This window comes from Hypanus sabinus, chromosome 13 (assembly GCF_030144855.1).
Source record: "Hypanus sabinus isolate sHypSab1 chromosome 13, sHypSab1.hap1, whole genome shotgun sequence".
Classification (NCBI taxonomy): Eukaryota; Metazoa; Chordata; class Chondrichthyes; order Myliobatiformes; family Dasyatidae; genus Hypanus; species Hypanus sabinus.
Genome location: NC_082718.1, coordinates 57,023,802 through 57,044,701, shown reverse-complemented (window position 1 = coordinate 57,044,701; position 20,900 = coordinate 57,023,802). Strand labels below are relative to the sequence as shown.

At 42.4% G+C, this 20,900-nt stretch overlaps 1 long non-coding RNA gene across 1 annotated transcript; it reads right to left on the bottom strand.

The window, feature by feature from the left end:
• Positions 1 to 387: 387 nt before the first annotated feature.
• Positions 388 to 19,679, bottom strand: LOC132403504 (uncharacterized). Its single transcript, XR_009515277.1, has 3 exons — positions 19,548 to 19,679; positions 13,695 to 13,848; positions 388 to 560 (listed from the first exon to the last, which is right to left on the bottom strand). It is a non-coding gene; the product is annotated as an uncharacterized LOC132403504 (long non-coding RNA).
• Positions 19,680 to 20,900: the final 1,221 nt, after the last annotated feature.

Below are 20,900 nucleotides of genomic sequence, written 5' to 3'. Positions count from 1 at the left end.
TATATATATATATATAAAAGACTTTTGCATAGTACTGTATTTTTTAATGTGGAGCAGAAAGTGAGTTTGTAAATCTGGCAGGAGCAAGGGATGTTGAGAATGGTGAGGGTGGAGCACCATGGGAGGGTTGTGGGTTTGGTAGCAGAGAAAGGGTGTCAGGGGCAGGCAGTGGCGCAAGTGCAGACACACGCTGTCCTGAGACACCAGGCAAGGTCATTTGATTCCAAACGATTATGTCGTTTATTGATCATTAGAGAATGTCTCTCTGGTGTTTTCCACTCCCTCCCCTTTCCCTCCTTCCTGCCCCCTTTCCATTCTCAGTCCACAATACAGACCCATATGAGAATCAGATTTACCATCGCTCACATAGGTGATGAAAGGGCCATTTTCCACGCTCTATAACTCAATGACTATGACCTTCAGCTGTTCTGACATTTTCTTCAATACAACAGGCTTTTACATGCAGCAAAGGCATATCTTTCATTCGTCAAACTTCTCTTGTTTCCCAGAATATACTTCAGAATCCAATGGCACCAGGAATCTCTGGGACAACCAAGTTTCTAAAAAAAAACATGTTTTATGAAGGAATTATCATAATTCAATTAATCCAAACTGGCATAGAAGCAACAGAAAGTTGCAACACAATGTCCTAATTCATCCTGAGTCGAACAATCTCTGGAACTAGCGACAGCAACAGACACAAATTGAAGGACGAATTCAGCAGGTCAGGCAGCACCTATGGAGAAGAACTTACAGTTGAAGTTTCAGGCCAAGACCCTCCATCAAAACTGGAAAGGCAGGGGAAAGAGACTAGAATAAGAAGTTGTGGGGCAAAGAAGGAGTACAAGCTGGCAGGTTATAGGTGAGATCTGGTGAGGGGGAAGGTGAGTGGGTGTGTGAGGGAAACTGGAGGATGATAGGCAAAAGCAGTAAAAGACCTGAAGAAGAAAGTGTCTGATAAGAAAGGAGAGTGGCCCATGGGAGAAAGAAAAGGCAGAAATGGCCACTCTTTTATTATTGTATTTGAACTGTCTTTTCACCCTGAGTGATGCTTTTCCATATACAATTGTGTACAGTATTTAATGTCAGTAACAATGAACACAGGAGCCTAGTACCCTAAAATTATCACGTTCTTCAGGGAGTCTCAGTAAAGGCAAACTTTGATATTGCTGACAGGACATGTGAAGTGACCAGTGTTGAAAGATTCTTAGAAACATAGAAAACCTACAGTACAATACTGGCCCTTCAGTGCACAATGCTGTGCCAAACATGTACTTACTTTACAAATTTCCCGAGGGTATCCATAGCCCTCTATTTTTCTAAGCTCCATATACCTATCCAGGAGTCTTTTAAAAGACCCTATCATATCCGCCTCCACCATCATTGCCAGCAGCCCATTCCACACACTTACCACTGTCTGCGTAAGAACCTACTCCTAACTTCTCCTCTGTATCTACTTCCAAGCACCTTAAACCTGTGCCCTCTCGTGTTAGCCATTTCAGCCCGAGGAAAAAGCCTCTGACTATCCACACAACCAATGCTTCTCATTATCTTATACACTTCTATCAGGTCACCTCTCATCCTCCACCACTCCAAGGAGAAAAGGCCGAGTTCAGTTAACCTATTCTCATAAGGCGCGTTCCCCAATCCATGCAATACCCTTCTAAATCTCCTCTGCGCCCTTTCTATGGTTTCCACATCCTTCCTGTAGTGAGGTGACCAGTCTGAGCACAGATCTCTAAGTGGGGTCTAACCAGGGTCCTATATAGCTGTAATATTATCTCTTTGCTCTTAAACTCAATCCCACGGTTGATGAAGGCCAATGCACCATATGTCTTCTTAACCACACAGTCAACCTGCACAGCAGCTTTGAGTGTCCTATGGACTCAGACCCCAAGATCCCTCTGATCCTCCACACTGCCAAGAGTCTTATCATTAATACTATATTCAGACACTGTATTTGACCGACCAAAATGAACCACCTCACACTTTTCTGAGTGGAACTCCATCTTGCACTTCTCAGTCCAGTTTTACATCCTATCAATGTCCCGCTGTAACCCCTGACAGCCCTCCACACTATCCACAACACCCCCAAACTCTGTATCATCAGCAAATTTACTAACCCATCCCTTCACTTCCTCATCCAGATTATTTATAAAAATCACGAAGAGAAGGGGACCCAGAACAGATCCCTTAGGCACACTACTGGTTACATACCTCCATGCAGAATATGACCCATTTACAAGCACTCTTTGCCTTCTGTGGGCAAGCCATTTCTGGATCTACAAAGCAATGTCCCCTTGAATACCATGTCTCCTTACTTTGCCAATAAGCCCTGCATGGTGTACCTTATCTGAAATCCATATACACTACATCTACTGCTCTACCTTCATTAACATGTTTAGTCACATCCTCAGAAAATTCAATCAGGCTTGTAAAGCACGACCTACCTTTGACAAATTGACAAAGCCATGCTGACTCTTCCTAATCATATTGTGCCTCTCCAAACATTCATGTATCCTGCCTCTCAGATTCTTTTCCATCAACTTACAAACCACTGAAGTAAGACACACTGGTCTATAATTTCCTGGGCTATCTCTACTCCTTTTCTTGAATAAGGGAACAACATCTGCAACCCTACAATCCTCTGGAACCTCTCCCATCCCCATTGATGATGCAAAGATCATCGCCAGAGACTCAGCAATCTCCTCCCTCGCCTCCCATAGTAGCCTCGGGTACATCTTGTCTGGTCCCAGAGACTTACCCAACTTGATGCTTTCCAAAAGCTCCAGAATATCTTCTTTCTTAATGTCTATATGCTCAAGCTTTTCAATCCACTGTAAATCATCCCTACAATTGCCAAGATCCTTTTCCGTACTGAAGCAAAGTATTCATTAATTACCTCTCCTGTCTCCTCCAGTTCCATACACACTTTTCCACTGTCATAGTTGATTGGTCCTATTCTCTCATGTCTTATCCTCTTCCTCTTCACATACTTGTAGAATGTCTTGGGGTTTTATTTAATCCTGGTTGCCAAGACCTTCTCATGGCCCCTTCTGGCTCTCTTAATTTCATTCTGAAGCCTCATCCTGCTAGCCTTATAATCTTCTAGGTCTCTATCATTACCTAGTTTTTTGAATCTTTCATAAGTTTTTCTTTTCTTCTTGACTAGATTTTCAACAGTCTTTGTACACCATGGTTCCTGAACCCTACCATCCTTTCCCTGTCTCAATGGAACATACCTATGCAGAACTCCACACAAATATCCCCTGAACATTTGCCACATTTCTGCCATACATTTCCCTGAAAACATCTGTTCCCAATTTATGCTTCCAAGTTCCTGCCTGACAGCTTCATAATTCTCCTTACTCCGATCAAACACTTTTGTAACTTGTCTGTTCCTATCCCTCTCTAATGCTATGGTAAAGATTATGATCACTATCTCCAAAATGCGCTCCCACTGAGAGACCTGACACCTGACCGGGTTCATTTCCCAATACCAGATCAAGTAATGTCTCTGCTCGTGTAGGCTTATTTACATATTGTGTCAGGAAACCTTCCTGAACACAGCCTAACAAACTCCACCCCATCTAAATCCCTTGCCCTAGGGAGATGCCTATCAATATTTGGGAAATTAAAATCTCCCACCGCGACAACCCTGTTATTATTACACCTTTGCAGAATCTGTCTCCCTATCTGCTCCTCAATGTCCCTGTTACTATTGGCTGGTCTATAAAAAACACCCAGAGTTATTGACCCCTTCCTATTTCTAACTTAGACCCACAGAGACTCCGTAGACAACCTCTCCAAGACTTCCTCCTTTTCTGCAGCCGTGACAATATCTCTAATCAGCAGTGCCACACCCCCATCTCTTTTGCCTCCCTCCCTGTCCTTTCTGAAACATCTAAAGCCTGGCAGTCTAAGTACTATTCCTGCCCCTAAGCCATCCAAGTCTCAGTAATCACCACAACATCATAGCTTCAAGTATTGATCCATGCTGTAAGCTAATCCACTTTGTTCATGATGCTTCTTGCATTAAATAGACACATCTCAAACCATCAGTCTGAGCGTATCCTTTGTCTATCGTCTGCCTATCTTCCCTCTCACACTGTCTCCAAGCTTCCTCTATTTGCGAGCCAACTGCCTCTTCCTCCGTCTCTTCAGTTCAGTTCCCACCCTCAGCAATTCTAGTTTAAACTCTCCCCAGTAGCCTTAGAAAAACTCCTATCCCAAAAGAGGTCCCAATGATCAAGAAATCTGAATACCTGGTCCCTGCTCCAATCCCTCAGCCATGCATTTATCCTCCACCTCACTCTATTCCTATACTTACTGTCATGTGGCACAGGCAGTAATCCTGAGATTACTACCTTTGAGGTCCTGCTTCTCAACTTCCTTCCTAACTCGCTGTAGTCTGTTTTCAGGACCTCCTCCCTTTTCTTACCTATATTGTTGGTACCAATATGTTCCACGACCTCCGGCTGTTTATCTTCCCACATCAGGATATCGTGAATGCAATTAGAAACATCTTGGACCCTGGCATCTGGGAGGCAAACTACCATCCATGCTTCTTTCCTGTGCCTCAGTATCACCCATCTGACCCCCTAACTGCTGTCTTCTTCTTTTCCCTACCCTTCTGAGCCACAGGGGCAGATGCTGTGCCAGAGGCATGGCCACTGTTGCCACCTTCCCCAACAGTACTCAAACAGGAATACTTATTGTTAAGGGGGCAGTCACAGGGGTACTCTCTAGTAACTGCCTCTTGCCTTTCCCTCTCCTGACTGTTGCCCACTTATCTGTCCCTGAAACCCTGGTGTGACTACTTGTCTATATAGCTCCTCTCTATCACCTCCTCATGTTCCCTGACCATTCTTGTTCCATAGATGCTGCCTGACTTATTGAGTTTTTCCAGCATTTTCTGCTTTTTGTAAAAAATGACTATCAGCTCAGACAGCATTCCTGCCTCTGGGCAATTTAATACAGATAGCATGGTGAGCATTCGTAGTTGGTATTGCACTTTCGAAAAAGCTGTGTAAGATCACCCATGTCCCAAAAGCTTCATCAGACAGATGGAGCTTGGGAGATACTCGTGCAATGTAATGCAGGTAAATGTTTAATGAAGGAAGAGTTCAAGTTAGATGTGAAATGTCAGTGAACCTTACTCCATGTCAGATTAGTGCTGAGTGTTGGCATAATGCCTCAGCTTGTGAAACTTTGAAGAAATCTGCTCACAGCATCAATGTCAGCACAGGACACAGCTGTGTGTGTTACTCCAGACCTCCAGCATCTGCAGTCTCTCATGTGGCACGGTACTAGCTATACCTTTGGTGTAAATTTCAACCTTTCAATAGCACCTATAGTCCATTGAGACTGTCCATCAGCATGCCTTCCCTGTCACCATTTTGCAGTGTCCATATTTATAGTGGAAACTGCCAACAGTACTTTGCATGGGGTTGGCCCATGACTCTGCAGTGCCACCAAATGGAGGGTGTATTGTATGGATCCATTTATTTTAGAGCAGTGACCCCCCTCCCAGTTCTACCTGCTGACCTGTTGTCTACGCATGCGCTGTTGCCTATGTATGTGCAATGTTCTCTGTCTCTCTCCCTCTGCAATGTGAATTCACCAGTTAAAACCATCTCCTGCATGAATGATTTTATTTAATTGATATGTTCTTGAGCATAGACACAACAAGTTGGCGACAAGTACAAACCTGAATGTCAGAAAATAACACCAACTGCACCGACAGTTACAGGAGGAAACAGCAAGAGTTAAGCAGCACGAGAAGGCCATCACCGATGCTAACAAAGACAGTGCATAGTAACAGAGAAAGAGGTGCTGAATTTAAAGTGAAAATAGTATGGCGATGGCTTCGGACAGGAAAGTTGATGAATTTGATAGTCTAATGAAGGCTGGGAATTGTATATCAAGAGGGTGGAGCTGTATTGTAACGCACACAACGTGGATAAGCAAAAAAAAGTCCCTATGCTTCTTAGCTTAATGGGCCCAAGAACATACAGTCTCTTAACACAATTTAGTAACCAGGTGTTCAAAAAATTGTTACAATTTTACAAAATTACTTTAACCCTAAACTGTTGGCAATATCTGAGTGATTTATATTTTACAAAAGGAACCAGTCAAAAGATGAGAGCATTTCTGAATACATTGCAGAAATGTGCAAAGTTTCCCAGTACTGTATCTTTAGAGATTGACTTCTGATGCATTAAGAGACAGGCTCATGCATAATCAAAGCACCCAAACGAGGCTACTGATAGAAAGAGACCTAATCTTAGAATGGGCATTGACCATTGCAATATTGTTAGAGACTGCAGCAAAGGGAGTAGCAGAACTACAAAAATGGGATGTTAGAATGTGAACTGCACAAAATGGTGCAGAAAGTCAAAAATGTTATCGATGTGGTAAATCCTCCCATGTTGCAAATGATTGTTGGTTCAAAGAAAATGTCAGCAGAATGCGTTACAGACAAGGTCACAAAGAGACACTGTGCAAGGTAAACAAGAAGCACAACCGAGTGAAAAGACTTAAACACAAAATGAAACAAACGCATAAAGTTACTGAATGCAAAACAGAATCAGACAACATAGAGTCTGACAAAGGTGAACTGTCATGTCTAGAACTGCATAGTATAATTGAAGCAGATCACAAAATCATCTGGATCACTATAGGTGTGTAAAGGGTTTCTTATCTTACTGCGTACGTTAGTCAAAATGGCTTCTTTGTTAAGTAAAAGTAGAGATGCTTCTTTGTCATGGTAACTGGTGAGAGAGTGCTTTCTCTCACAGCTTGTTTGGGTTATAATTACTGATAATGAGAATTGTATTCATTTGTTAACCAATTGGGTTAGATGTTATTTCTTGTGGGTCTGTGAGCTGGTGTTTCATGGACTTTTGGAGAGTTGGAAAGGAGATCGCGAGGAAAATGGAAGGTGCTGGAGGCGCACTGGTCGATCACCGAGGGTGGTCCCAGGCACATGGGACGTGGAGGTCGGAGAAGATCGAATAGTGCACCGAAGATTTCGATGGTTGTGCTCCAACGATTATGCACTAATTGACTGAACCCTGATAAGTTCTGGTGCCTTTTCTTTCCTGTCTTTTCTTTCATATATATTGTATCGCTATTAATCACTTAGTTCTAGGAAGATTCATAAAGTGTATTCTGTAAACGTACATGGTGTGTGGTTCGATATTGTGTGTGCGAGTTTGTACAAGTGTGCATTTCACAGCATCCACGTATACGGGAGGCGCTGTTTGGCGGGTGGACGGATTTTCCCCTAGACATACACCAGCTGATTGCGTGAGCGTTACAAGTGCATCTGATGTAAAACTGAAAATGGAGCTGGATATAGGGTCAGCTTTCTCCATAATTCCAGAGGCTGACTACAACAGACTGTTTTCTAAGATACCATTAGCAAAAGCCTTCAGTGATGGTAAAGACTTACACAGATGAAAAAGTGTCTCCCAAAAGCAAACTGAAAGTAAATGTGACATATGGAGGCCAAACACAACAGTTAGAGCTTTATGTACTGAAAATTGGAGGACCAGCACTTATCAGACATGAATGATTGAGAAAAATCCAACTGGACTGGCACTTAATAAAAGCTTTCACTGTGGCATCAACAGGTAATTGCAGCTCAAATGGTAGCACTAACCAGGGACTGTCACAGCTGCTTAATGCTAATGAGAAGATGTTTGAGAAGGGAATAGATAAATAGGTCAAAAACTTGGCCAAAAGCAGTTCAGGATGCCAAAAAGTTCAAAATCCACTCCCACAGGCACCACTAAACCCGTGTGATGACCATCGTCACCATGACAATGATTACATATTGACTTTGCTGGGCCAGTCATGGACTCCATGTTCCTAATTGCTGTGGATGCTCATTTGAAGTGGCTGGAGGCTATACCAATGAAGGCAACTACCTCAGCAAAGATTGCCTCCACTCTAAAGACTATCTAGGCCAGAAATGGCTTACCAGAACAAATTGTGAGTGACAATGGACCACAATACATGTTAGCTCCTCACCACCCTGCAATGAATGGGTAAGCAAACAGTACATTAAAGCGATGGAGAAATTCACCTACAGCACAAGGTAAACAAATTCCTTTTTGTGCATCCAAACTCTGTTCATGTGACGTCAAATCAAACACCTGCAATGCTCTTCATGAGCAGGAATCTGAGATCTCGCACAGACCTCCTGAAACATGATTCATAGAGGAAGTGCACAATAAACAGTTCAGCCAGTTGCCAAGAGAAGCAGCAAGGAGCTTCGAATTTGGACAGGAAGTCCTTTCATGTGATTATTGAGAAGGCAAGTGAACACCAATATGATAGCTACAAGAACTGGACCACTGATGTACAGAGTGGATGCTGGAGATCAGACATGGAGACATCTTGTGGACCAGATACTGGATACTAACCAAAGAACACACCTGAGTCAATTGCATCCAACAAGACAGTCTCATTACAGTCACTGGACTCACCCCTCAGTGATGATTGTGCCACTAACAGCAACATGACATGGGAAACTGAGAATGGGTGTCTTAGACACCTGCCAAACCCAATGCCACTCCACAGGTCCAGAGGCGCTATGCTGAAAGAAACAGAGCACCACCCAGAAGACTGAACCTTTAGAACTGTGAAGTTGTTATGGACTGTTATTGTGAAAGCATGTTTATTTGGAATACATGTATGGGTTTATAAAAAGGGAAATTGAATGTTTTGTACATGAACAGTGTGATGTTGCATTAGTCTAAAGGGGGAAGAAGTGTAATGTACGGATCTATTTCTTTTGGAGCAATGACCCCCACCCTTAGCACTACGTATTGATCTGTAGTCTGCACATGCGCATTGTTCTCTCTCTCTCTTTCTCTCACTGCAATGTGAATACACCAGTATAAGCCATCTCCCGAATGTGTGCTTTTATTTAAACGATATGTAGCTGTGCACAGACACACAGAAGGAGGCTGTGAGTACTGTATGGTAAGATTACACGTAGGTAGATTCCAAAATCCAAAACATCAACTGTTCATTTCCTTCCATAGGTGCTGCTCTAGGTTCCAAAGGGCTGGACTACTTAGGCTTGGTTTCTATTACTGCCCATGGTTACTGCTACCCTCTGTTAACCAGGGCCCAGCACAGAGGCCAATCTTTCTGGACTTTTCTGACCCAGGAATCCAGTTGCAAGAACTAGGAACTAGTCCAGGGGCTTTATCCCCAAAATATCTCCGACAACCTTTGACAGGTGGCAAAGCAGGGCACGGGACTTTGCTGGCTGTCAAAACTGATTGTAGAAGTTTATAAGCATCTGTTTTGATTAGAGGTATTCAAAAGCCAAAGTAATTGATTAAAAAATAAAAATAACAATAAAAATATAACATTAAATAGAAGTTCTTATTATTGAACATCAAGGCAAGGCAGGAAATTTTTCAGAAGGCTATTTACATAGATCATAGAACGCAAATCTGGAACAGTACAGCACAGGGACAGGCCCCTTCACCAACAATGTTGCCAAACCAATTATATTAATAATCATTTGGCCAACTAAACTAATTCACTCTGTCTACACAATGGCATATCCTTCCATTTTCCTCACAATCATGTGTCTATCTAAACATCTTTTAGAAGTCCCTAATGTATGTTCCCCTGCAGGTTGTTAGGGTGGTTAAGAAGGCATAAGGCATGTCTGCTTTATATCTACCACCACCCCAGATAGGGCATTCCAGGCACCCACCACTCTGCTCCTCACATCTCCTTTGAAATTACCCCCTCTCAACTTAAAAGCATGCCCCCTGGTATTAGACATTGCAACCCTGGGGAAAAATACTGTCTACTTTATCTACACCTCTCATAATTTTATAAACCTCTATCAGATTTCCCCTCAGCCTCTGCCGCTCCAGAGGGAAAACCCAAATTTTCCCAACCTTTTGTTATAGCATATGCCCTCTAACCCAGGAAGCATCCTGGTAAACCTCTTCTGCACCGGCAATAAAACCTCGACATCCTTCCTATAATGTGGCAAACAGAAGTGTATGCAATATTCCAGATGATGCCTAACTAGAATTTCATAAAACTTCATAAACATCCTGACACTTGAACTCAAAGCCTCAATTAATAATAGCATATGCCTTCTTAACCACCCTTACAACCTGTGTAACCACTTACAGGCAGCTATGAACTTGAACCCCAAGATCCCTCTGCTCATCAACACTGTTAAAGGTCTTGTCCTTGACATTGTATTGTGTCTTTACATTTAATGCACTAAGGTGCAACAATTCACATTTATCTGGGTTAAACTCTGTCACTTCTCTGCACATATCTGCAACTGATCTGTGTTCTGCTGTATTCTTTGCCAGTCTTCTATGCTATCCACAACATCACCAATTTTTGTATTATCTGCAAACTTACTAACCTACCCATCTACTTTTTCACTGAGGTCATTTATATACATCACAAATAACAATGAATCCAGGGTAGATCCCTGTGCAACACCAATAAGCTAAACCTTCAACTAGAACAAGTCCCTTCAACCATGGCCTTCTGTGTTCTATGGGCAAGCCAGTTCTGAATCCAAATGGTTAAATCACCATGATCCCATGCATCTTAATCTTCTGGATGAGCATCCTATGAGGAATGCTGTCAAATGCCTTAGTAAAATCCATGCAAACAACATCCACCACTTCAGCTTTATTAATCACCTTTGTCACCTCATCGAAAACTCAATCAAGTTGCAAGTTGTTCTCCACAAAGCCATGCTGTCTCTCCCTAATTATGCCAAGGTTTTCCAAATGCTTCCTTTTGCCTTCCCTTCTGTCTCCTAAGTCTTTTCCTCATTGAAACTAACAGGCTGTCAGACCCTGCTTTGGCTTAAACTCTCCATCACTAAGGCTGGACCCTCCTACTGGATTCCATGGAGATCTGGGAGTCCCACCAGATTCAGCCTTCCTAATCCATCACTGAACCCTGGAGAAGAGCATTCCAAAGCTCAGGCTTTGAAATCTGGTGTTTATCCTGAATGCTGAATGTTGTATGCTGAAGATTCCAAACAATATACCATCCTGCAGCTAAAAACCAACAGCTGGAGGAACTCAGTGGATTAGGCTGCATCTGTGGAAAGAAAATTATTAATATTTCTGGTTAAGACCCTTCATCAGATGCACTGTTACAATCTTGAAACTTTAATTCTACCTCTTCCATTATTGTCCTTTTAGTATTCCTGTTAGATTCAGATTTATTTATCACATGTACATTAAAACATACAGTGAAATGAATTAACAGCCAACACATCCGAAGATGTGCTTAGGGTAGTCTGCAAGTGTTGCTACACATTGTGGTGCCAATATTGTAAGTACACAGAATCAGCAGAACGACACAAGCAACAAAATCAGCAAAACAAGTCCCTTTCAAACCCTGACACCCACCTACCCATATGTACAGACACACCTCCAACCCCAATCCCAGGACATGCCAACTCATGGCCTCCAGCTACCAGATTCTGAGACTCACAGACATTAGGCCTCGAATCTCCAGTGCCCGTCCCAAACTCGCAGACTTACATCATCTGATCTCTGGGCATATCGATCCAGAAGTGTGGTGCCTCAGCATCTCTCGTGTGTGCTGCCCCAGATTTCCAGCATTTGCCGTCTCTCTCATGTTTCAAATAGAGCACAGAAGATGGAAGTGAGATTCCATGTGTATCAGTTCCCTGCGTTCACAACAGTGTGCGTAACACTACCTCAGCTTGCACTGCTGTTCTTTGCACTATTCCATTGTTTTGCATTTGCTGCTGTACTTATATGTGGATTTATTAGCACCAGAAGGAGTACTTACTCTGAGCTTCATGTAGCAAGGACTTTCATTACAGCCCAGTGAATATGGCAATGAACTAATCTGAATCTGAATCTTTGCTCCATATTCCAGCATCTGAATTCACTTGTGCCACCATCTCATCACCATTCTGTGAATGGTGAAAGTAGAAGTATCTGTTATAAACATAACAACATGTTACCTTAAACTGGCAATTATCATTTTGGTCCATTTATTTAAGTAAGGATATACTTGCATTGGAGCCAATCTAAAAGAGACTCACTTGTCTAACTCAGTCTGTTTTGACAAATAAGTGAATCTGGATATGAATCCTGTTCTGAATCTGATTCTCATAATGAATTCTGAAGAAGTTAATGTTTGTTCTTTGGAGTTAAGAATGCACAAACACAAGAGAAGACACCCAGTGCCTCAAGCTCACTGCTCCATACAATACGATCATATCCGATCTCATCTTCAATGTCTGTTCCCCATTGCCCTGAATTCTTTGATCTTTCAAGAGTTCAATTACCTCTTCTTTAAATACCCACAGTATTCTATCTTCCATGGATTTCTGAGAATTTCGAAGTTTCACTACCTGGTACAGTGAAGGGTGATTTTATTGAAATATTCAAGAAATTACCTCGAAGGGGATCACAACTTTGCCATGGTTTGTAGGCTTGTGTGTCTCAATGATCAGTACTACGTTGGCTGGGGTTGACGCTTTATGATTTGGCTCTTGGTAGGGTCACTCATGCCAAACAGGTCAAAGGTAGAAGCCAGACTAAGAGTGGTCCACTGGTTCTCCAGGTTTGGCAGTCTAGCTAACAACCCTGACTGGTAAGACAAAATTGTTACAGAAACAGCAATGAATAATCTGAGTGTGATTGTATTCCTAAATCTCCACTCGGGACTTATGTGACTGACAGTAATGAAAACTAAGAGGAAGCTACTGAGATGATGAAGGAAGCCCTGAACACCATCAGAAATGGGGGGCCTTCATTGCTGCCCTAAATTCCAATTGTGTAATAAGCAGTAAGTATTGAAGAACATAAGGGGTCACAACAGGAGAGATGTTGAGAAGTTTCTGCTGGTGAGAGACACTCAGACAAGGGCACATAGGAAAGGATGGTAACTTAAAGCTGAGATGCAGAAATTTTTTTCACATGGTGGATAGTGAATCACTGGAATCACTACCCCAGAGGTTGTAGATGTAGAACACTGGATGTACTTAAGAAGTAGATAAATAAATTTACAGTGCAAAAGAGTAACACACACAAAATACTTGAAGAGCTCAGCGGGTCTGTCAGCAACTATTGAAATGAATAAACAGTCAGAAGTTTCAATAGGTAGATTAAATGTCAGAGAAATGTATACAATATATATACTGAAACTCTTCTTCTTTGCAAATATCCACAAAAACAGAGGAGTGCCCCAAAGGATGAATGGAAATTAAACGTTCAACCTGAAAGCTTCCCCCAGCTCCCCCTTCCACACGTAAGCAGCAGCAAAGCAACCAGCAAAAAAGCATCGTCACTCTCCACCAAGCACTCAAGCGTGCAGCAAAGCGTCAATAGAAACACAGACTTGCAGTACCCCAAAGGCTACTCGTTCATCCAGTAATTCGACACACCATCTCTCTCTCTCTCCCTAATAAGGGAAAAAGTGATGTCCCTGTTTCACAGCGAGAGGGGAGACATAACAAAACAATTCGCAGATTTACAACAGTAAAAGTCTGTTGCATCACTTCTTCCGAGCTCTGTGCCCAAAGAACTCAGGTCTCTGGGCACACAGCCAGCAGCCAGCTTGCTGATTTCGATCTTCCATCTCCCACAACACACCAGTTTTCTGTGGTGGCACCGACCTCGAATGCACCCTACCTCCAGAGCCACGAGAATCCGACACCCTGAAGGTGCGCTAGTCTTCTAGGCCGTGTCCGTGGCATATCAAGACGTGAGACCCCAAGAGCCAGTCCCATTTCCGCAAAGAACTGAAGTCAGCGTGTAACTCCAGATCAGGGTCTTCAAAAGAACCCTGAAAGGAAAAAATAGAGATATTAAAGATAGAAATAAAGCTGTTTCCAAAGATGCAAGCAAAGGAGTCTCCATTAGGTGCCATCATCCTCCGCCTGTAAAAGGTAACGTTAAGCAGGGTGGTGGAATAAGTACAAGCTGGAAGGTTGTAGGTGAAGCCAAATGAAAATGTAGTTTGGTTGGTGGAGGAGGGGGGAATGAAGTGAGATGCTGAGAGGTGATAGGTGGAAAAGGTAAAAGCTGAAGAAGCAATTTGATGGAAGAATCGACACCACCAATCTCCGTGTCATCTGAAAACTTTTTATAAGTCATTTATAAAAATCCCATCATATGATCTAAGCTAATAAATGAATTAATTTATCTGTTCGATAGGATGGAATGAAGGAGAGAAAGTGAGTGGTGATGGTTCCATGCTCCTGCTGCCCATTTTTTAGCACAAATTTGCAATAAAATATGCGAGGAACTAATAAATAACATGCTAATAACAAAAACACTCATAACCAAGTATTAAATCGACATAAACCCTAGATTCAATTTGTAAATGTGCCGCATGGTGGAAGTGGCACTGTACAAGCCGAGATGGGATCAGTTACTCTAATGTGATTTGTGTTCAGACAACAAAGGCAGATTCCCTCCACCCCCCAGTGTCATCAGGAGGGCACGAAAGGCAATGTGAACAATTAGTCAGGGGCTGAGCTCCCATCTCCGCAGAGGCTGTGAAGTACACTTTACCGTGAGCATGTCACTTGTTAGCACAAAGCAGAGCTGCACGATGAAAGAGAGGTGAAACAGTCAGTCAGGACCAATAGCTTCATGTGTGGGTGAGAAAACATTAGTAGCATTTCAATCTACACATCAGCACTTGTACTGCTGTAGCAGAACTGGCACCTTGGGGACATTATGGAGAGGTTCATGCCACATACCATTTTTCCAGACACACGGACTCGATCTTGTCACTGCCTTCTTTGGTTCTTCCATCACCCATACAGTTTGCACAGTAACTGGTCTAGAATTAACCATGGCCAGATTGTGGAGCACCAGCACAGTGTCACTCAGTTAGTCGTTCTCACACGAGAGGAGTTCACATACTGTACAAGCAGTGTTATCAATAAAGTTAATTTGAATATCCTGCATGGTGGAATCTTGGTGTGCTCTGCAGTCTCTCTCAATATCATATACAACATCCAAAACGCCTCACAACCCATCAGTGAATCTCTACCCAACACTGTCTCTCTCCCTCCCTCCCCCCACCTCCACCACAGTCTCACACCCTCCCTGTAACTGTCCTTGCCTACCAGAGCTTCTCTTCAACCCTCCACCACAGTCTCCCCTCCCCTCCACCATTGAATGAAGTGCACTGCGTTCTGCATTAACTGTGCAGGGAACTGAAGGAGTATTTGCTAAACTTTTAGAGTGGCTACAGAGAGGAGAGTAAACTGAATGGAGTGTTAACCAGGCAGGGAGCTAACCTGGGGCTTGTTAACCAGGTGGAGTGTTAACCGGATACACTGTTCACCAGATGGAGAACTGACTAGGTTTAGTATTAACTAGATGGAGAATTCACCTGGAGGAGTGATAGTGGGTGGACAGCTGACGAGGAGAAGTGGTATCCAGGCAGATAGCTAATAGGAATGAGGTGCTAAGTAGATGTAGGAAAGATGCTATCCCTTGGAGAGAACTTGTAATTCACATAGGCAACACCAGCAAAGGCTATACATTCCTTGACATAAAGAGAATTTTTTCAAAGCAGCAGCTTACAGTGCTGACAGTTCAGCTATCTGCTAGCTGTGAGTGCTGGATACTTTAAAAGCTGTGGATCCCAGAAACTTCCCAGCTGTTCCTATGGCAAGAATGGTACTTTCCACTTACAACCCCTTGCCTGAATGTTGTTTCGACTTTACAGGAATGGGCCATTTCATTTACTGACAGGCTGGACACAGAATTGAACATTGCACAAATCTCAGCAAATTAAAGATTAGCTCAGGAGAACAAATATTGCAAACAGGTAAAGGAACAAATGAATTTTCCCCATTGCAATCTATGGTCCTGTGATCTACGATGGTGCAGCGGTTAGCACAGCTCAGGCATCAGAGATCAGAGTTCAATCCCAGCATTGTCTGTAAGAAAGTTTGTACGTTCTTCCCGTGTCTACACGGGTTTCCTGCCACAGTCCAAAGATGTACCAGTTAGTAGGTTAATCGGTCATTGTAAATTGTCCTGTGATTAGGCTAGGGGTTAAATCGATGGGTTGCTGGGTGGCAGGGCTTAGTGGGCCAAAAGGGCCTGTCCGCACTGTATCTCAAAATAAAATAAAATACTTCACTCCGTTACAAGAGTTAAGAATGAGAAGAGAGAACACATGTATGGCACATGGCGTGTAAGCATGACTAATGAGAATAATTTGACTGAGCTAGGGCTTTTCTCTTTGGAGCAGAGGAGGATGAGAGGTGACTTGATAGAGTTGTACAAGATGATAAGAATCATAGATTGAGTGGACAGCCAGAGAGTTTTTCTCAGGAAGGAAATTTCTAACACAAAGTTCAAAGATTCAAAGGTCCAATTTAATGTCAGAGAAATGTATATAACATACATCCTGAAATGCTTTTCCTTCACAAACATCCACAAAAACAGAGAAATGCCCCAAAGAATGAACGACAGTTAAATGTGAGAACCCCAAAGTCCCTCCCTGAGAGGGCATTATTTTAAGATGATTAGAGGGAAGTTTTGGGGGGGGGGAATGTCAGAGGTATGTTCTTTATGTTCTTTACATGGAGAGTGGTTGGTGGATGGGTCACAGTCCCGGGGGTGGGGGTGGTGGTAGAGTCAGATGCATTAAAGATATTTAGGAAACTCTTAGATAGGCACGAGGATGACAGAAAAATGGAGGGTATGTAGGAAATGAGGGTTACATCAACCTTAGAGTAGGTTAAAAGTTCACTACAACATCGTGGCCAAGGAGCCTGTATGGTGCTGTAATGTTCTATTTAAATTTATTTAAGTTGGTGCTTATAGAATAGAACAGTACAGCATAATTCAGGCCTTTCTGCCCATGGTATTGTGCCAGACTTTTAGCCTACTCCATGATCAATCTATCCCTTCCCTCCTACATAGCTAATAATGCTCCATTTTCCTTTCATCCATAAGTATTCCTACCACCACTGCCAGAATTCATTCCAAGCACTGAACACTTTCTGTGTAAAAAAACCTACTGCTGACATCTCCTGTAAGTTTTCCTCCACTGCCCTTAAAAGGATGTCCTCTGGTATTCACTATTGCTGCCCTAACATAAAGATGCTGGCTGTCCTACCTGTCTACACCTCATATGATATTATGCGTCTCTATCAAGTCACCTCTTATCCTCCTTCACTCCAAAGAAAAAAAATCACTAACCTTTCCAATAATCCCCAAGCTCAGCTGAGCATATGTGATAAGTGAATTGCATCATTTCTCGTTCCCCATATGTAGAACATAAAAAACTTAGAACATTACATCTCACTACAGGCTCTTCAGCCCTCAATGTTGTGACGACCTTTTAACCTCCTCTAAGATTAGTCTAATCCTTCCCTCCTACATAGCTCTCCACTTTCCTATCATCCATGTGCCATGTGCCCAAGGCAGTGTATTCCATGCACCCACCACTCTCTGAATAAAAAGCTTACCTCTGGCATCCCAACCCCCCCATACCTTCCTCCAATCACCTTAAAATTATGACCCTTGTATTATCTATTTCCACCTGGGAAAAAGTCTCTGGCTATCCACTCCATCTATGCCTCTTACCATCTTGTACACCTCTATCAAGTCACCTCTCATCTTCCTTTGCTCCAAAGTGAAAAGCCCTAGCTTGCTTCACCTATCCTCATAAAGGCATGCTCCGCAATCCAGACAGAAGCCTAACACTTCCTTTGGCTGGTACATCATGAGTATGGAAAAGATACTGTGTAAATGCAGACAGTCTGCTGGAGAAATTCAGTGGGTCAAGCATTATCAGCCAGGGTAGGGAACTGTTGACCTTTCAAGTCAACACCCTGCATATATATGGCTCAAAGTTCAAAATAAATTTATTATCAAAGTACAAATATGTCACCATGTGCAATCCTGGGATTGATTTTCTTGCAGGCATTCACAGTAACTACAGAAATACATTAGAATCGATGAAAGACCACCCCCAACAGGACAGAGAGTCAATGTGCAAAAGACAACAAATTGTGCAAATACAAAAACAGAAAAAATAATAGGAAGCAATAAATATCGAGAATGTGAAACGAAGAATCCTTGAAAGTGAGTCCATAGGTTAGGGGAACAGTCCAGTGATTGGACGTGTGAAGTTGAGTGAAGAGTCAGATGGATGAGAGGTAATAACTGTTCCTGAAACTGGTGGTGTGAGTTCTGTGGCTCCTGTACAGTTTTCCTGATGGCAGTAGCGAGAAGCCTGGAAGGTGGGGGTCCTTGATGATGGATGCTGCTTTCCTGCGACTATGTTCAGTGTAGATGTACTCAACAGTGTGGAGGACTTTACCCATGATGGACTGGACTTTATCCACTACATTTTGTAAGCTTTCTCATTTACGGGCATTGGTGTTTCCAAACCGGGCCATGATACCACCAGTCAATATACTCTCCACCGCACGTCTATGGAAGTTTGTCGAAGCTTTAGATATCATGCAGAGTCTTCTAAAATTTCTAAGCAAGCTGAGGCGCTGCCATGCTTTCTTCACAATAGCATTTATGTGTTAACCCAGGACAGGTCCTCTGATAACAGAGAAGAATTTAAAGTTGTTGACCCTCTCCACCTCTGATCCCCTGATGAGATCTGGCTCATGGACCTCTGGTTTCCTCCTCCTGAAACACTAACAATTCCTTCCCCCCCCCCCCACCCACCACCACAGATCTCATAGCTTGTTGCTCTATATAAATGCAATTTCTTTTTCTCCCCCTAATCTGAAGCATATTTTCACGAGTCAAGGATAATCCTTAAAAGAGGAGAAAAACACACCCAAAAATACTTGTTCATGAGCCAAGTTGCTTTCTCCTACACCCTCACTGAAATAAAAGACAATGTCACAACATGCTTGTTAGCACAAGTCTACAGGCAAGCACTCAGCGCAGTTCCAGAACCCAACCCATTTCTGACATTTAGTAACAAAACAAAAGGGATTCTTTGCATTGCTTCACAGCAAGTCTTTCAGTAACAAGGGTACCTAGAAGATTTGCAATAGTACAAGAGAAAAAAAATCACTCAACTATGTACTGTATGGGTGCTGATTATGTGTGTTAATTATAAACACAAGAGATTCTGCAGATGTTGGAAATCCAGAGTAGCACACACAAAATGCTGGAGGAACTCAGTGGGTCAGGCAGCAACTAGGGAGAGGAATAACAGTCAACGTTCACTTTGGTCCGAAACACTGACTGTTTATTAGTTTTTGTGATGCAATGACATTCTCTCACAGTTACATTAAATCTAATATTAACTGTACATCAGTACATTGGTTTGTTGCAAGATCCAAGACGCAATTAACTAGTGTACCAAAACGTTAATAATTCCTTTCCTCCTACCGATGCTGCTTTACCCTGGAGCTTGTTTGTTGCTGTAGGCCAGTGTACATTTTGTCTTTGTCAAAAGCATTCAATATTTCAATAGGAATGTCTGTATTTGTTTTAAATCTGCTCACAAGTATTATCTGCTTTTCAAAAACTCACCAAGTTCACTTCTGTCCCATGAGTTCACTTCCAGTGCAATTGTGGTTTGCCTCCTCCTCTCTAGTCTTGTAAGGGAATAAGGCAAATAGCAGTTCAAGTAATAGAACATCAAACATTTCGGCACAGTACAGGCTCTTCAGCTCAAAGTGTTGTGCCAGCCTTTTACTGTACTCTAAGATCAATCTAACCCTCTCTGCAATGATATTTCAATTACTCATGTGCCGATCAATGAGTTACTTAAATGCCCCAATATATCTGCCTCTACCATCACCCCAGGCAGGGTGTTCCACACACCCACTACACTCTGTGTAATGAAAATGTACCTGTGATATCCCTGTTAAGTTACTTCTATTTAAACGTACCGTGGGTTAACAATGAAGAATCATATTCTGGAAGAATTAGAGAACTTTTATTTACAGTAGTAAACAAACACATCTTAACACAGCCACGTGCTGGAACATTCTAGCAAACCTGCGCATGCTCAGTGCTCTGTCCAATCATGTAACGGCACATCATTGCACGTGATATCACATCTTCCTTTCTTTAAAAAGAAAAAAAACAATTAACAACGTTAATCAAAACACAGCTCTATCAGGTAACTGAAACTGAAGTTGGCTCTTTCTTAAGGTCTTTGTGATTTCCTAACACTGCTCCCTCCTCTGTTTGGACCATGTGTGATCTGGCCTGTGTCCATGTGTTCATGTGTCTTGTATCCTCACTTTGTCTCCTTGTCCTACAGACAAATGTCTCCTTAGATCAGTCAATTCACGTTCCACTTCCATTTGTAATGAAATACGAATCCTCTTTCCTTCATCTAATTCATTCATTAACTGTGTAATTTCTTTTTTATGCTGAGACTTCATTTTTTCAATAAAACATCTCAATTCCTTCACTTGTGCTTTCACTTCTTCCTTATACTGTGCCCACTGTAAACGTTCTTGCTCTAGACGGTGATGAAACTGAATCTCATATTCTCTCAGTGTCTATTTCATTATCGTTAGCAAACTTCTCCCACCATTGCTGTTTCACATAATCAATTGCCTCCTGTTTGGTTGTCTCAGACACTGCAGCTACTGCTTTTATATTCTCCATGTCAGCACTTGCCTCCATGAGCTGGACCTGCAGTCGAGTTACATCACCTTCTGCTGACTGTAATGAAACAGTCTGCTGCTTCAGCTCTGTGTCACTGTCCAAGACTAAAACTCTTTTCACCGAATTAAGGCTTTCACAGGCAGATAAACCCAGAACTGACTGTACATTTTTCGGCACGACCACAAATGAAAGCATGTGCACAATATTTTTGTGTGATACCTTTGACATGCATGTTCCTTTAACTGGAATATCTGCTCCTGA